General features: G+C 38.9%; 1 protein-coding gene across 7 annotated transcripts in view; it reads right to left on the minus strand.

The window, feature by feature from the left end:
- DYNC2H1 (dynein cytoplasmic 2 heavy chain 1) overlaps positions 1–15,578 on the minus strand; it is a 347,628-nt gene that overhangs the window by 150,297 nt on the left and 181,753 nt on the right. The window lies entirely within an intron of this gene.

Genomic DNA, 15,578 nt, shown 5'->3' on the forward strand with positions numbered 1-15,578 from the left:
CCTGCGAGACCTGGGGGCGGGTGCCTGAGACCAGTGCCTGAGGACGGAGGAGGTCGCGCGTTTTTCCCCTTTTTTTTTTTTTTCTCTTTTTGGCAAGCGCTTTTTGGAAGCCTTGAAGGGACGGGGACCCCAGTGCTAGGGAGGCACGGTGGCGGGACTGGTGATCGGGTGGCTGGGACCGGCGCCTGAGGACAAAGAATATCCCCCGTTTTTCCCTGCGGGACCGGTGGGCGGGTGCCTGAGACCGGCACTTGAGGACAGAGGAAATCGCGCGTCTTTCCCCTTTTTTTTTTCTCTTTTCTGCGAGTGCTTTTTGGAAGCCTAAAAGGGACAGGGACCCCGGTGCTAGGGAGGCAGGGCGGCGGGACTGGTGAGCGGGTGCCTGGGACCGGCACCTGAGGACAAAGAATATCCCGCATTTTTCCCTGTGGGACCGGTGGGTGGGTGCCTGAGACCAGCACCTGAGGACGGAAGAAATCGCGCGTTTTTCCCCTTTTTTTTTTCTCTCTTTTTGCCAAGTGCTTTTTGGAAGCCTTGAAGGGACAGGGACCCCGGTGCTAGGGAGGCAGGGCGGCAGGACTGGTGAGCGGGTGCGTGGGACCAGTGCCTGAGGACCAAGAATATTGAGCGTTCCTTCCCTGCGGGACCGGTGGGTGGGTGCTTTTTGGAAGCCTTGAAAGGACAGGGACCCTGGTGCTAGGGAGACAGGGCAGCAGGACCAGTGAGCGGGTGCCTGGGACCGGCACCTGAGGAAAAAAAAAAAAAATCGCGTGTTTTTTTTTTTTTTTCCTTTCTGTTCCCTCTCTCATTGTTGCTGTTGTTGTTTTGGTTTGGAGAGTGCTTTTTGGAAATCTTAAAGGGGCAGGACAGGTCACTTAGACCAGAAGCAGGGAATCTGGGGATCTCTGGGCACTCTAACCCCCTGGGCAGCAGGGAGCACAGAGGCCCCTTACGGAGATAAATAGTCTCCTGGCTGCTCCCCCTCTAACGGGGCTCCACCATTTTGGAGGAACAGCCCCAGCCAGGCCAAGCCCACAGCAAAAGTGGAGATAAACCCCAAAGCAACTGGGCAGGAAGCAGAAGCCCTGTCTGCGCACAGCTGCCCAGCACAAGCCACTAGAGGTCGCTATTCTCCCAGGAAAAGGCTACAAACCAACAAGAAGGGAAGCTCTTCCAGCGGTCACTTGTACCAGCTCTGCAGACTATCTCTATCACCATGAAAAGGCAAAACTACAGGCAGACAAAGATCACAGAGACAACACCTGAGAAGGAGACAGACCTAACTAGTCCTCCTGAAAAAGAATTCAAAATAAAAATCATGAACATGCTGACAGAGATGCAGAAAAAAATGCAAGAGCAATGGGATGAGATGCAGAGAAAAATGCAAGAGCAGTGGGATGAGATGCAGAGAAAAATGCAAGAGCAGTGGGATGAAGTCCGGAAGGAGATCACAGATGTCAGGAAAGAGATCACAGAAGTGAAACAATCCCTGGAAGGATTTATAAGCAGAATGGATAAGATGCAAGAGGCCATTGAAGGAATAGAAGCCAGAGAACAGGAACGTATAGAAGCTGACATAGAGAGAGATAAAAGGATCTCCAGGAATGAAACAACACTAAGAGAAATATGTGACCAATACAAAAGGAAAAACATTCGTATTATAGGGATACCAGAAGAGGAAGAAAGAGGAAAAGGGATAGAAAGTGTCTTTGAAGAAATAATTGCTGAAAACTTCCCCAAACTGGGGGAGGAAATAATCGAACAGACCATGGAATTATACAGAACCCCCAACAGAAAGGATCCAAGGAGGACAACACCAAGACACATAATAATTAAAATGGCAAGGATCAAGGACAAGGAAAGAGTTTTAAAGGCAGCTAGAGAGAAAAAGGTCACCTATAAAGGAAAACCAATCAGGCTAACATCAGACTTCTCAACAGAAACCCTACAGGCCAGAAGAGAATGGCATGATATACTTAATGCAATGAAACAGAAGGGCCTTGAACCAAGGATACTGTATCCAGCACGACTATCATTTAAATATGATGGTGGGATCAAACAATTCCCAGATAAGCAAAAGCTGAGGGAATTTGCTTCCCACAAACCACCTCTACAGGGCATCCTACAGGGACTGCTCTAGATGGGAGCACCCCTAAAAAGAGCACAGAACAAAACACACAACATATGAAGAAGGGAGGAGGAGGAATAAGAAGGGAGAGAAGAAAAGACTCTCCAGACAGTGTATATAACAGCTCAATAAGCGAGCTAAGTTAGGCAGTAAGATACTAAAGAAGCTAACCTTGAACCTTTGGTAACCACGAATCTAAAGCCTGCAATGGCAATAAGTACATATCTTTCAATAGTCACCCTAAATGTAAATGGACTTAATGCACCAATCAAAAGACATAGAGTAATAGAATGGATAAAAAAGCAAGACCCATCTATATGCTGCTTACAAGAAACTCACCTTAAACCCAAAGATAAGCATAGACTAAAAGTCAAGGGATGGAAAAACATATTTCAGGCAAACAACAGTGAGAAGAAAGCAGGGGTTGCAGTACTAATATCAGACAAAATAGACTTCAAAACAAAGAAAGTAACAAGAGATAAAGAAGGCCACTACATAATGATAAAGGGCTTAGTCCAACAAGAGGATATAACCATTCTAAATATATATGCACCCAATACAGGAGCACCAGCATATGTGAAGCAAATACTAACAGAACTAAAGAGGGAAATAGACTGCAATGCATTCATTGTAGGAGACTTCAACACACCACTCACCCCAAAGGATAGATCCACCGGGCAGAAAATAAGTAAAGACACACAGGCACTGAACAACACACTAGAACAGATGGACCTAATAGACATCTATAGAACTTTACATCCAAAAGCAACAGGATATACATTCTTCTCAAGTGCACATGGAACATTCTCCAGAATAGACCACATACTAGCTCACAAAAAGAGCCTCAGTAAATTCCACAATATTGAAATTCTACCAACCAATTTTTCAGACCACAAAGGTATGAAAGTAGAAATAAATTCTACAAAGAAAACAAAAAGGCTCACAAACACATGGAGGCTTAACAACATGCTACTAAATAATCAATGGATCAATGAACAAATCAAAATAGAGATCAAGGAATATATAGAAACAAATGACAACAACAACACTAAGCCCCAACTTCTGTGGGATGCAGCGAAAGCAGTCTTAAGAGGAAAGTATATAGCAATCCAGGCACACTTGAAGAAGGAAGAACAATCCCAAATGAATAGTCTAACATCACAATTATTAAAACTGGAAAAAGAAGAACAAATGAGGCCTAAAGTCAGCAGAAGGAGGGACATAATAAAGATCAGAGAAGAAATAAACAAAATTGAGAATAAAACAATAGCAAAAATCAACGAAACCAAGAGCTGGTTCTTTGAGAAAATAAACAAAATAGATAAGCCTCTAGCCCAACTTATTAAGAGAAAAAGAGAGTCAACACAAATCAACATAATCAGAAATGAGAATGGAAAAATCACGACAGACTCCACAGAAATACAAAGAATTATTAAAGACTACTATGAAAACCTATATGCCAACAAGCTGGAAAACCTAGAAGAAATGGACAACTTCCTAGAAAAATACAACCTCCCAAGACTGACCAAGGAAGAAACACAAAAGTTAAACAAACCAATTACAAGCAAAGAAATTGAAACAGTAATCAAAAAACTACCCAAGAACAAAACCCCGGGGCCGGACGGATTTACCTCGGAATTTTATCAGACACACAGAGAAGACATAATACCCATTCTCCTTAAAGTGTTCCACAAAATAGAAGAAGAGGGAATACTCCCAAACTCATTCTATGAAGCCAACATCACCCTAATACCAAAACCAGGAAAAGACCCCACCAAAAAAGAAAATTACAGACCAATATCCCTGATGAACGTAGATGCAAAAATACTCAATAAAATATTAGCAAACAGAATTCAACAGTATATCAAAAGGATCATACACCATGACCAAGTGGGGTTCATCCCAGGGATGCAAGGATGGTACAACATTCGAAAATCCATCAACATCATCCACCACATCAACAAAAAGAAAGACAAAAACCACATGATCATCTCCATAGATGCTGAAAAAGCATTTGACAAAATTCAACATCCATTCATGATAAAAACTCTCAGCAAAATGGGAATAGAGGGCAAGTACCTCAACATAATAAAGGCCATATATGATAAACCCACAGCCAGCATTATACTGAACAGCGAGAAGCTGAAAGCATTTCCACTGAGATCGGGAACCAGACAGGGATGCCCACTCTCCCCACTGTTATTTAACATAGTACTGGAGGTCCTAGCCACGGCAATCAGACAAAACAAAGAAATACAAGGAATCCAGATTGGTAAAGAAGAAGTTAAACTGTCACTATTTGCAGATGATATGATACTGTACATAAAAAACCCTAAAGACTCCACTCCAAAACTACTAGAACTGATATCGGAATACAGCAAAGTTGCAGGATACAAAATCAACACACAGAAATCTGTAGCTTTCCTATACACTAACAACGAATCAATAGAAAGAGAAATCAGGAAAACAATTCCATTCACCATTGCATCAAAAAGAATAAAATACCTAGGAATAAACCTAACCAAGGAAGTGAAAGACTTATACTCTGAAAACTACAAGTCACTCTTAAGAGAAATTAAAGGGGACACTAATAAATGGAAACTCATCCCATGCTCATGGCTAGGAAGAATTAATATCGTCAAAATGGCCATCCTGCCGAAAGCAATATACAAATTTGATGCAATCCCTCTCAAATTACCAGCAACATTCTTCAATGAATTGGAACAAATAATTCAAAAATTCATATGGAAACACCAAAGACCCCGAATAGCCAAAGCAATCCTGAAAAAGAAGAATAAAGTAGGGGGGATCTCACTCCCCAACTTCAAGCTCTACTACAAAGCCATAGTAATCAAGACAATTTGGTACTGGCACAAGAACAGAGCCACAGACCAGTGGAACAGATTAGAGACCCCAGAAATTAACCCAAACATATATGGTCAATTAATATTTGATAAAGGAGCCATGGACATACAATGGCAAAATGACAGTCTCTTCAACAGATGGTGCTGGCAAAACTGGACAGCTACATGTAGGAGAATGAAACTGGACCATTGTCTAACCCCATATACAAAGGTAAACTCAAAATGGATCAAAGACCTGAATGTAAGTCACGAAACCATTAAACTCTTGGAAAAAAACATAGGCAAAAACCTCTTAGACATAAACATGAGTGATCTCTTCTTGAACATATCTCCCCGGGCAAGGAAAACAACAGCAAAAATGAGCAAGTGGGACTACTTAAGCTGAAAAGCTTCTGTACAGCGAAAGACACCATCAATAGAACAAAAAGGAACCCTACAGTATGGGAGAATATATTTGAAAATGACAGATCTGATAAAGGCTTGACGTCCAGAATATATAAAGAGCTCACACGCCTCAACAAACAAAAAACAAATAACCCAATTAAAAAATGGGCAGAGGAACTGAACAGACAGTTCTCCAAAAAAGAAATACAGATGGCCAAGAGACACATGAAAAGATGCTCCACATCGCTAATTATCAGAGAAATGCAAATTAAAACTACAATGAGGTATCACCTCACACCAGTAAGGATAGCTGCCATCCAAAAGACAAACAACAACAAATGTTGGCGAGGCTGTGGAGAAAGGGGAACCCTCCTACACTGCTGGTGGGAATGTAAATTAGTTCAACCATTGTGGAAAGCAGTATGGAGGTGCATCAAAATGCTCAAAACAGACCTACCATTTGACCCAGGAATTCCACTCCTAGGAATTTACCCTAAGAACGCAGCAATCAAGTTTGAGAAAGACAGATGCACTCCTATGTTTATCGCAGCACTATTTACAATAGCCAAGAATTGGAAGCAACCTAAATGTCCATCTGTAGATGAATGGATAAAGAAGATGTGGTACATATACACAATGGAATACTACTCAGCCATAAGAAGTGGAAAAATCCAACCATTTGCAGCAACATGGATGGAGCTGGAGAGTATTATGCTCAGTGAAATAAGCCAAGTGGAGAAAGAGAAATACCAAATGATTTCACTCATCTGAGGAGTATAGGAACAAAGGAAAAACTGAAGGAACAAAACAGCAGCAGAATTACAGAACCCAAAAATGGACTAACAGGTACCAAAGGGAAAGGAACTGGGGAGGATGGGTGGGCAGGGAGGGATAAGGGGGGGGAAGAAGAAGGGGGGTATTAAGATTAGCATGCATGGGGGGGAGGGAGAAAGGGGAGGGTGGGCTGCACAACACAGAGAGGACAAGTAGTGACTCTACAACATTTTGCTAAGCTGATGGACAGTAACCGTAATGTGGTTGTTAGGGGGGACCTGATATAGGGGAGAGCATAGTAAACATAGTATTCTTCAGGTAAGTGTAGATTAAAAATTTAAAAAAAAAAAAAAAAAGAAAGAAAGAAAGAAAAGGGGGATTACTCCTTAACAGGATAAAACTATTGGTAAATCAAAGATCAACGCATGCTTTAAATATCCTTAATGTTGATCACTTAAAGGGTGTCAGATGATCAGCTATGGAGGTACTCTTTTCTGATAATATTCCTTTCTCTTAATTAAAAAAAAAAAAAAAAAAAGCAGTTACTGTGTGCTGACCTCCAATGAGTTCTGCACAGTGGTATAGAGGGCATGTCAAAGTGTGGGCAAAGGGTCTGTTTGTTTCTACGCAGAAGATCAAGGCCTAGCTTGGATACCCAGAAAATGAACTAAGATACGATATGAGGAGGAGCTTCCGGCATCAGCACTCTCTGGAGGACTCGTGCCGGGGGATGATCATCAAAAAGCCTCCACAGGGATCCGGACGATGCTGCGGTTGTGGCTGCATCCAGCCCACCATCTCCTGGACTTGCCATAAGAAGGAGGAGGGAGATGTCTAGGCTGGCATGTGCATACAGTGAGACAACGAATTTGACTGGATCTGTACTGTTGGAACTCAACCAGGAGTTGGGAGGGGTGCAAGTTGTAGCACCCCAAAATCTCATGACTATAGACTATCTATGGTTAAAAGAACATATGGGATGTGAACAGATCCCAGAAATGGGCTGCTTTAATTTGTCTGATGGTTCAAGTACAGTTGGAAAATATCCATCATATCATAGATAAATTTTCACAAATGCCTAGGGTGCCTAAATGGTTTTCTTGGCTTCACTGGAGATGGCTGGTAATTATAGATTTGCTTTGTTTATGTCACCGTATTCCTATTATGTCAATATGTGTGTGCAAATTAGTTAGTAGTTTAAAACCTATACATACTTAAGGTACTATACAAGAAGATATGTCAAAGAAATAATCAATCCTCCCAAGTTTCCTTCATATGCTACATCTATAGCTTTTCTTCTTCCTTCCTAATTACAAACTTTAAATAGAATTCGTGCCTCATATCGAATTTACCGAGTATCATAATTCCTCCAGGTGGTAAAGATACCTCGAGACAAGTGCTGGGCATAGAAGCCACAGGGCATAAATCTGCAAAGAAGTAAAAAGCTAACCTTTGCAAACAATATGGCTTCTCTCTCACTTACCAACTTTACATTTCCCTGTATGGCCCCGGAAGATGACTGGTTAGCCAGAGACGGGTAAGATTCCTCAAGGGAGGAACAACCTAAGACAGGCACAGTCGCAGGGGGGCCATCAGGTGAGAATTTGGGGGTCAACAGAGGTGAGGCTCAGAACCTCACCCCCCCTGCTTTGAGAGAAATCTTCTGCATCCGTGGATGTCTTGCTGCCCTTGTCTAGCCTGGATTAATACTTAGTCCATAGGCACACACCTGATCATCTGATCATCTACATTTGCCTTCTTACAGCACTAAACTATGTTTTCTACCTTTATCTTGCATCTACCTACCACTTCAGCATTTTATTAAAAATAAAAATAATAATAATAATAGGAGAAATGTGGGATCAACATATAAATCAAGTACAAAAATCAAATGAATATTCATATTTGACCTGATGGTTTATAGGTCATATTGCATGATCAAAACCGAAAGTTTCTGTGATGACTGCCCTTGTACTGTTCACCATGTAAGAATTTATTCACTCTGTAAGAATTCGTTCACCATGTAAGAACTTGTTCGTTATGCTTCAGAAGATTGGAGACTGACGAGAATTAGGCTTGAGATGGATTAATGATTGTACATTGAGCATTGACCCCCCTATACTGAATTTTATTGTTGTTAACAACCATTTGATCAATAAATATGAGAGATGCCCTCTCAAAAAAAAAAAAAAAAAAAAAAAAAAAAAAAGAAAGAAAGAAAATTGACAACCACTATCGAACCTAATATATATCAACCATTTAAATGGGAAAATACTCTTTAGAAAAGGAATAATAATAAAGTTTTATTCAAACACTCAAATTCTAATACTGGAATAAACGAAAATGTCAAACATTTTATAGTAGGCATAATTCTAAATATATCCCTTTCAAGATTCCTATCCCTCGATTGTTCAATCAAACACTAACCTAGGTAGTCTGTGAAAAGACTTCAAATATGTAACTAAGGTTATGGACCTCTGGGCATAACTGCAATATTTCCAGAATCTCTCACCAGCCTTTAGTGTATCTCCCTATTAACAGATGTTAACAAGGGGTGGCAAGAAGTAACCATTTCCATATCAACGGGTAATTACGTGGGCAAGCAAGGGCTTACCTGGACCAGAGAGGTTGGGGGAGATTTTGCTTGCTTCTGCCACAGCAGGAGAGATAGATTGCTTACTGCTTGTAAGCAGTAAACAGGTTTTAAATTTTATTTCTCCCTTTGACTGATTTCAGTTTCAGCTAGGTATTTTGCCCCGGGATTTCCCCTCTCTGGAGTTACAGGACCACAAAATAAGATTATCCTTCATTATCCATGTGGGCCAATTTAATCACTTGAGTCCTTTAAAGCTGAACAATTTCTCCAACTAAAGTCAGAGATGCAACAGAAGAGAAAAGCAGGTAAGATAAGGCAGAGGAAGAGATCAGAGAGGTATAGCATGAGAAGGATTCAATCTCCCATTGCTGACTTTAAAGGTAAAGTAAGAGGGACACAAACCAAAGAACCCAAGTAGCCTCTAAATTTGAGGACTCCAAATAGAAAGGAAATGGGGACGTCAGTCCTACAACTGCCTGGGTAATTCTGTGAGGAACCTGAGGGAATTTGGAAATGGTCTATTTCCAGATCCTCCCTATAACAGCCCAGATAGCCAACACCTAAATTTAGCCTTGTGCAACCAGAAGCAGAGTAACAGATTTCTGACATACAGAACAGTGAGATAATACATGCATGTTCTTTTCTAACCTACTATTTTGTGGCAATTTGTTACAGAAGCAATAAAAAATGAATAAGCATTTATGTACTTCTTTTCCTCTTAGAGACTTCACAAGACAAATTTAATTTATAACAGCAAGGTGCATGGGACAGGATGCTACCATAGATAAAAGAAGTAGAGGACTGTAAATCTGGAAAAGTTGCAAGGTTCAAAAAAACATTTTGATGAAGAACTTTTGAGAAGTTACCAATTCCTGCAGCTATTGCAGCATCTCCAGGAACACATCTCTTAGTATAATACACATAGCATAATATCTTCCCCAAAATAGTTAATTTAAAAAGTCAAATTAAATAAGAATTACAAAATTCAGAATATTAGCATCTGGTAACTGCTATTTTTAAAAAACAGTAGATTTTTCTAGTACATAAGGTTTGTTTTGTAGGAGTATATTAAAGTGGTATGCCTGAAAGTTTTGAAGACTGATGCTCTCCTAAAATCTTCAAATCGAGGCTACTTTCATGAACACATCTTTTTTTAAGGTACTATTTTAAAGTTTATAGATTATAAAAAGGATTGCTAAAACTTAATAAAAATCTTTCCACATGAGTGATACTCTAGAAATTAATTTGAAATTAAATCTCTAAAATGTGATTAAAATGAGGTAAGTGCTTGTTATTCTCTGGCAATTTGAATTTTTAAAAATACTCACACATTAAAAACCCCAGTATCATGTAAAAACTTATTAATAAAACCACTTGACCAAATACAAAATAATCTAGCCATATACCAATATATATAACTTTTGTTTAGAAATAGAGTACGGTTTTAGAAGCATATTAAACCTTCAAAGCATCTGAATTATGTGAATATCTTGAGGTTTTTATTTAATGCCAGTAAACCTTAAATGCCATTTATCCTGGAGATGAATTAGGACTATACCAGAAATATTCCAGAGTTGGTAGAAGGTCTACTACAAAGTCAGTAAGAAAGGTCAGGTACAATGTGGTATAAAGAGTATATTTTTAAAAACTAAATGGGTGAGATAAGAACAGACTCTTAAGAGCCTCTAAAAATTGCTTCATCTTACTTAAATTTGCATCAAGTTGTAGAAACAGACAATAAATAGATAAGCCAGAAATATATCAGATGATGTTGACTACTATATAAAGAATTAAAATGGGTTAAAGTGTTGGTACTCACCCCGAAAGACTTCTCTGAAAATGCAACATTTTAAGTTAACATTTGAATGATATAGGTGAACCATCCAATAAAAAAAAGAAGAAAAGCACCGAGCAAACACGGCAAATGTCCTAGGCTGTTTTGCCCACTAACACACAGCACGGAAGTGAGGGGTACAGGACGAGGTTAGAGAGGTGAGCAGGGGCCAGGCTGTGTGGGGCCTTGTGAATTTATATAAGGAATATGGATTTATTCTAAATGAGTTAAGAAGATTTTGGAGGTTTTATGAAAAAAGGAGAGAAGATTTGGTTTCAGCTTTTAAAAGATTACACAGCTTTCTCGAGAGAATGGATTGGAATTGAAGCAAGAACCTAAGTAGAGAGGCTAATTAGGAAGGTAATCATTGATTTAATAAACACTTATAGTGCCTCTACATTCCAGAAGCTGTTTAAGGCACTGGGGCACAACCATGAATAAAGCAAATTTGTGGTTCCATGTGTCTTATATTCTAGTTGGGAGAGAAAATCAATAGCAAATTCATAATAGTATGTCAGATGGCAATAACAGTCACAGAGGAAAATGAACAAGGTAAAGAAGGGTATGGAGAGCTGAGGGAAGAGAACCTTATTTTGTATAGAACATTTGGGTAAATCATCCCTGAAAACATGACACTTAAGCCCAGAGATGAGGGAGATAACTGGAGGCAGGAATTTTCTTAGAAGAAGGAAGAGCAAGTACAGAGGTCTTGAGACCAGAAATATACCTGGAGCATGAGAAGAAGAGGAAAAAAGGGCCATCATGGTTGGAAAGGATTGAGCAAAGGTAAGAGTAGCAGGAGATGAGGTCTGAGAGGAGCAACGGACCAGAGGAGGTGGCCCTGTAAGGCCCGCATACGGACTCAGCAAGATGAGATGCCCTCAGAGGAGTCTGAACAGAGGAGTGATGAGATCTAACATGATTCAGAAGGCCCTCTGGCTACGCTGAGAATGTACCTGAGGTGGGGAAGGAAGGAAGCCTGAATGACAATGACCTTGCTCATATGACAGTGGATCAAACAAAGTAGTAGTTGGTGTGGAGGTGTAGGAAGTAATTGGGTTCTGAATATATTCTGAAGACAGAGCCAAAGCTATGGCAGTAACTGAGGTGAGATGACAATAGTTTACATTAGGTGGGTAGAAATAACACAAAGTAAATGATCTAAGAGTAAATCAGAGTTGAAGCCAAAAGGACTTGCTGGTAGATTTGGTTAGAAGGTGAGGAAAAGAGAGAAAATATTACTTATGGATTTTGGTTTGAGCAACTGAGTAGATGTTAGTATAGATAAATCAACAGTTTGGTAGTAGTAATATTAGATTTGTGATGTAACATTTGTATGAAAACATCAATTAAATTTTTGGATATGCGTCTAGAATTACAGGAAGAGGTTAGGGCTAGAAATAAGAGATAAAAGAGTCGGTAACTTACAGATGACATTTAAAGCCAGGGACTGGGGCAGGTTACACAGAGACAGAATATGTAATAATGAAAGAAGGGAAACCGGGGCAGGACTGCACTGGAAGAACACTCCAACATTTAGAAGTCATGCAGAGAAGCAGCCAATAAAGAAAGGGGAAAAGGAACAGCCTAAAGTGGTTAAGGAATGAAAGAAGAAATGCAATGATCAAGAGAAGAAAGTGACAAGGAAAAATGGATGACTTGTTGACAGATCAAGTAAGACAGAAGCACAGAAGGTGCTGTTGGATATAGGGAAGAAGACATTATTAAACATAACAAGAACACTCTTGTGGAACCTTAGAAATCAAGCACAAATAGGGTGAGCTGAATAAGACTTGAGGAAATGAGTTACTACATTCTCCAACTACAGACATTTTCAAGATGTTTTGCTGTAGAAGAGTGTAAAGAAATGGGATGACAGCTAGAGAGGGGAATATGCTCATGGGAGGCATTTTTAGGATAAGTGATACTAAAATATGTTTGTATGTTGACAGAAATGATCCAGTAAAGAAGGTGAAGTTGAGGAAGCAGAAGGAGATAATGGCAGGGAATAATGGAATGAATAAAGAAAGAATGAATAATAAAGTAGGTTCACCTTTAATTGGAGCAAGAATATTCATGCAAAGTAATATGAGGAAAAGCAGAATGAATACGAATACAAACACAGGTAGTTGGTAGACTTGTTAGTGAGGAATAACATCTAGTATAGTTATTACTCACCATGTGTATCTACATCTGGCAATATGTTAAATGTTTCAGTTACAAGATCAAGTATGCTCATAAGCATTTTTTAACATGGACATTAATATCTCTAACTACTTCATTCTTCATAGTTAAAGGTTAGATATTTGTAAATCCTAATCTCAAAATTTGGTTTACAAAGTAGTGATCCATTATCAAACTATTTAAATATGAAATTAGTTAAAAGAGATTATGTGTAAGGAGATAATAATGGATACCTATTGTTTTATATAAGCAGTTCTTCCCCCATTTCTGTTAATAGCCCGTCCCCTAACTATGACTTCTTTTGGGGAAATTGCCATTCATTCTGGTGGGGTCAGCTGCAGAAGTAATCATGTTACCTAGTCTGAGGAAATCCATCCTGCCCTAGGATTTCTGAAGGCATAGTTGGGAGGGAAAGTTCTCTTTCATCTCAAGCTTTAAATTATATCCCAGGAGGCTAGCAACCTTATCCCCCAGAATATATAAGTACCCTGAGACTAAGGGCAACACATAGGTAGGAATTAAATAACAGTCTAAAAACACCATGAGAGACAGAGAGAGATAAAGACACAAAGGATAAAGAAAAAGCAAAGAGGGTGGGGGAGAGAGAGAGAAAAAATGAAAGGCTGAAACAAGAAGGAATTTCCTGATGTTTGCATCCATGAAACCAGCTGGCCCTACGTCTTCCTTCCCCCTTTTTCATTTAAATAAGATAAAGATGAGTATCTCTCACATGCAACCAAGAGTTAAGTGAACAAACAATCTGCCAGACACAAGTAAAAATGATCAATCACATAAACAGGGACATTTCTTCTGCATGTTTAAGGAAAAGAAAGCACAGAGTATGTGCAGACCCATTTCCATATGCCCAGCACCAACCAAGCAAATAACAGTCTGAGGGGAGCCTCACAGTGTGTATTTGTGTGTACATATGCATGTTCTGGTGGAGAGGGTGAAGCAGAAGAGCAGAAGATAACCATTATGTGAAAAGTTAAGATTGGTAGGTATTATGGGTTGAATTGTGTTCACCCCAAAACTATATGTTGAAGTCCCAACCCCAATACCTCTGAATGTGACCTTATGTGGAAGAAATAACTAGTTAATTTCAGAAGAGGTCATACTGGAGTAGGATAGGCCACTAATCCAATATAACTGGTGCCCTTATAAGACAGCTATGGGAAGACAGAGACACACAGGGAAGATGTCATGTGATGATGAAGGCAGAGATTCCAGTTATGCAGCTGCAAACCATGGAAGACCAAAGATTGTCAGCAAACTACTAGAATTTAGATAGAGGTAAGGCAGGGCCCTCCGACAGGTCTCAGAAGGAAAATCGTGTTGCTGACACCTTGACTGTGGACTTCTGGCCTCTAGAACTAAGAGACACCAAATTTCTCTTGATGGAAGTCACCCAGTTTGTGGTACTTAGAGAAGCTTTAGGAAACTAGAATACTAGGTTAGAGTAGGGATGGATGTGTACATGAAATAGCTTTACTAAAGGTTTAAGGAAACCTTTTTGTTAGCACCTGCCAACAATCTCTCTCCAAATAGAATAAATTTGACTCCTTCAGGATATAAGATGTAATATAGTGGCATTGTCGTACAATGGCTTCAGGATATAATATAAGGGCTTTGGAGCTGGGTTTGAGTTCTGCCATTTAATAGCTGTGTGATCTCATTTCCTTATCTTTAAATGGATATAAAAATAGCCCCTCATAGGCATGCTATGAGGACTAAAAGAGATGATGTAGGTACAGCACTTAGACTTCCCCAGCATCTAGTAAGAGCCATTTAAATGTTAGCTGTGATTACTACCATTATGAACAATCAAGTTTAAATGAAAGTGTGTGTTCTCTAGAGTCAAATTGATCATCTTACATTACATGACAATTTCTTAAAATAATACCCTGATACAACTAACTGAAACAGCTTTACAAACTAATAAAAGAGTGATTATTCAATTCATGAAGTTTTTCAGTGATAAGCATGGAAAGTCCAGTATATTTTTCAGTTTTATAAAACTGTGCTAAGCTTGTTTATATGAGCAATTCTAATTTAAAGAAAATGTACATAACATGATAGGCTTACTTGATCAAAATATATTTGTTACAGTTAATAAAAAAGTTTCTATACAATACTTCATATATATACATGGAAAAATATTAAAAAGAAATGGAGGATTTCTAGAAAATATTGTCAGGGTACTATTTTAAGTATGCCAGACTTCATTTCCAACATAATTCTAAAACTTCCTATGGTTTAGAATAGTAAAGACTCATTATTCTTGGATAACTCTTCAACTAAGATACTTTTCATAGTCTTTGTTTAACTTAGTTTTTCATTTTTTTGCACAAATGGAAATATAGTATAGTTTATTATTTCCAAATGCATGATACCTTAATTCTTCAGATAAGACTGTCTGGAAGACTTAAAAAAATGTATTGTAGTTTTATGGTCTGAAAGACACACAAATTCATTTTTTGTTTTAGACAGCAAAAATAACTTGTTTTGGAAGGTTTTTTTTTCTAAGACTATGGTATCTGTATGTTTTACTTTAATTATCCAAATCAAACATTTGATTCCCTGCTTTGAAATTAATCAAGGACAAATGTCTACATGTCTGAAGTGCTTTCATGAGGAAGTAATTTTTAAAACTTCAAACACCTGAACTTTAAATACAGGATGTCAATTATGCATCAAACGTAATACAACATTAGGTATGGTCACATTCAACACAAAGAATTATTTTTTTAATCAGGTAGAGATTATAAGATATAATGAAGAATAAAGGACCTTATAATCTTCTAAACTAAGGTC

This window comes from Manis javanica, chromosome 6 (assembly GCF_040802235.1).
Source record: "Manis javanica isolate MJ-LG chromosome 6, MJ_LKY, whole genome shotgun sequence".
Taxonomy (NCBI): Eukaryota; Metazoa; Chordata; class Mammalia; order Pholidota; family Manidae; genus Manis; species Manis javanica.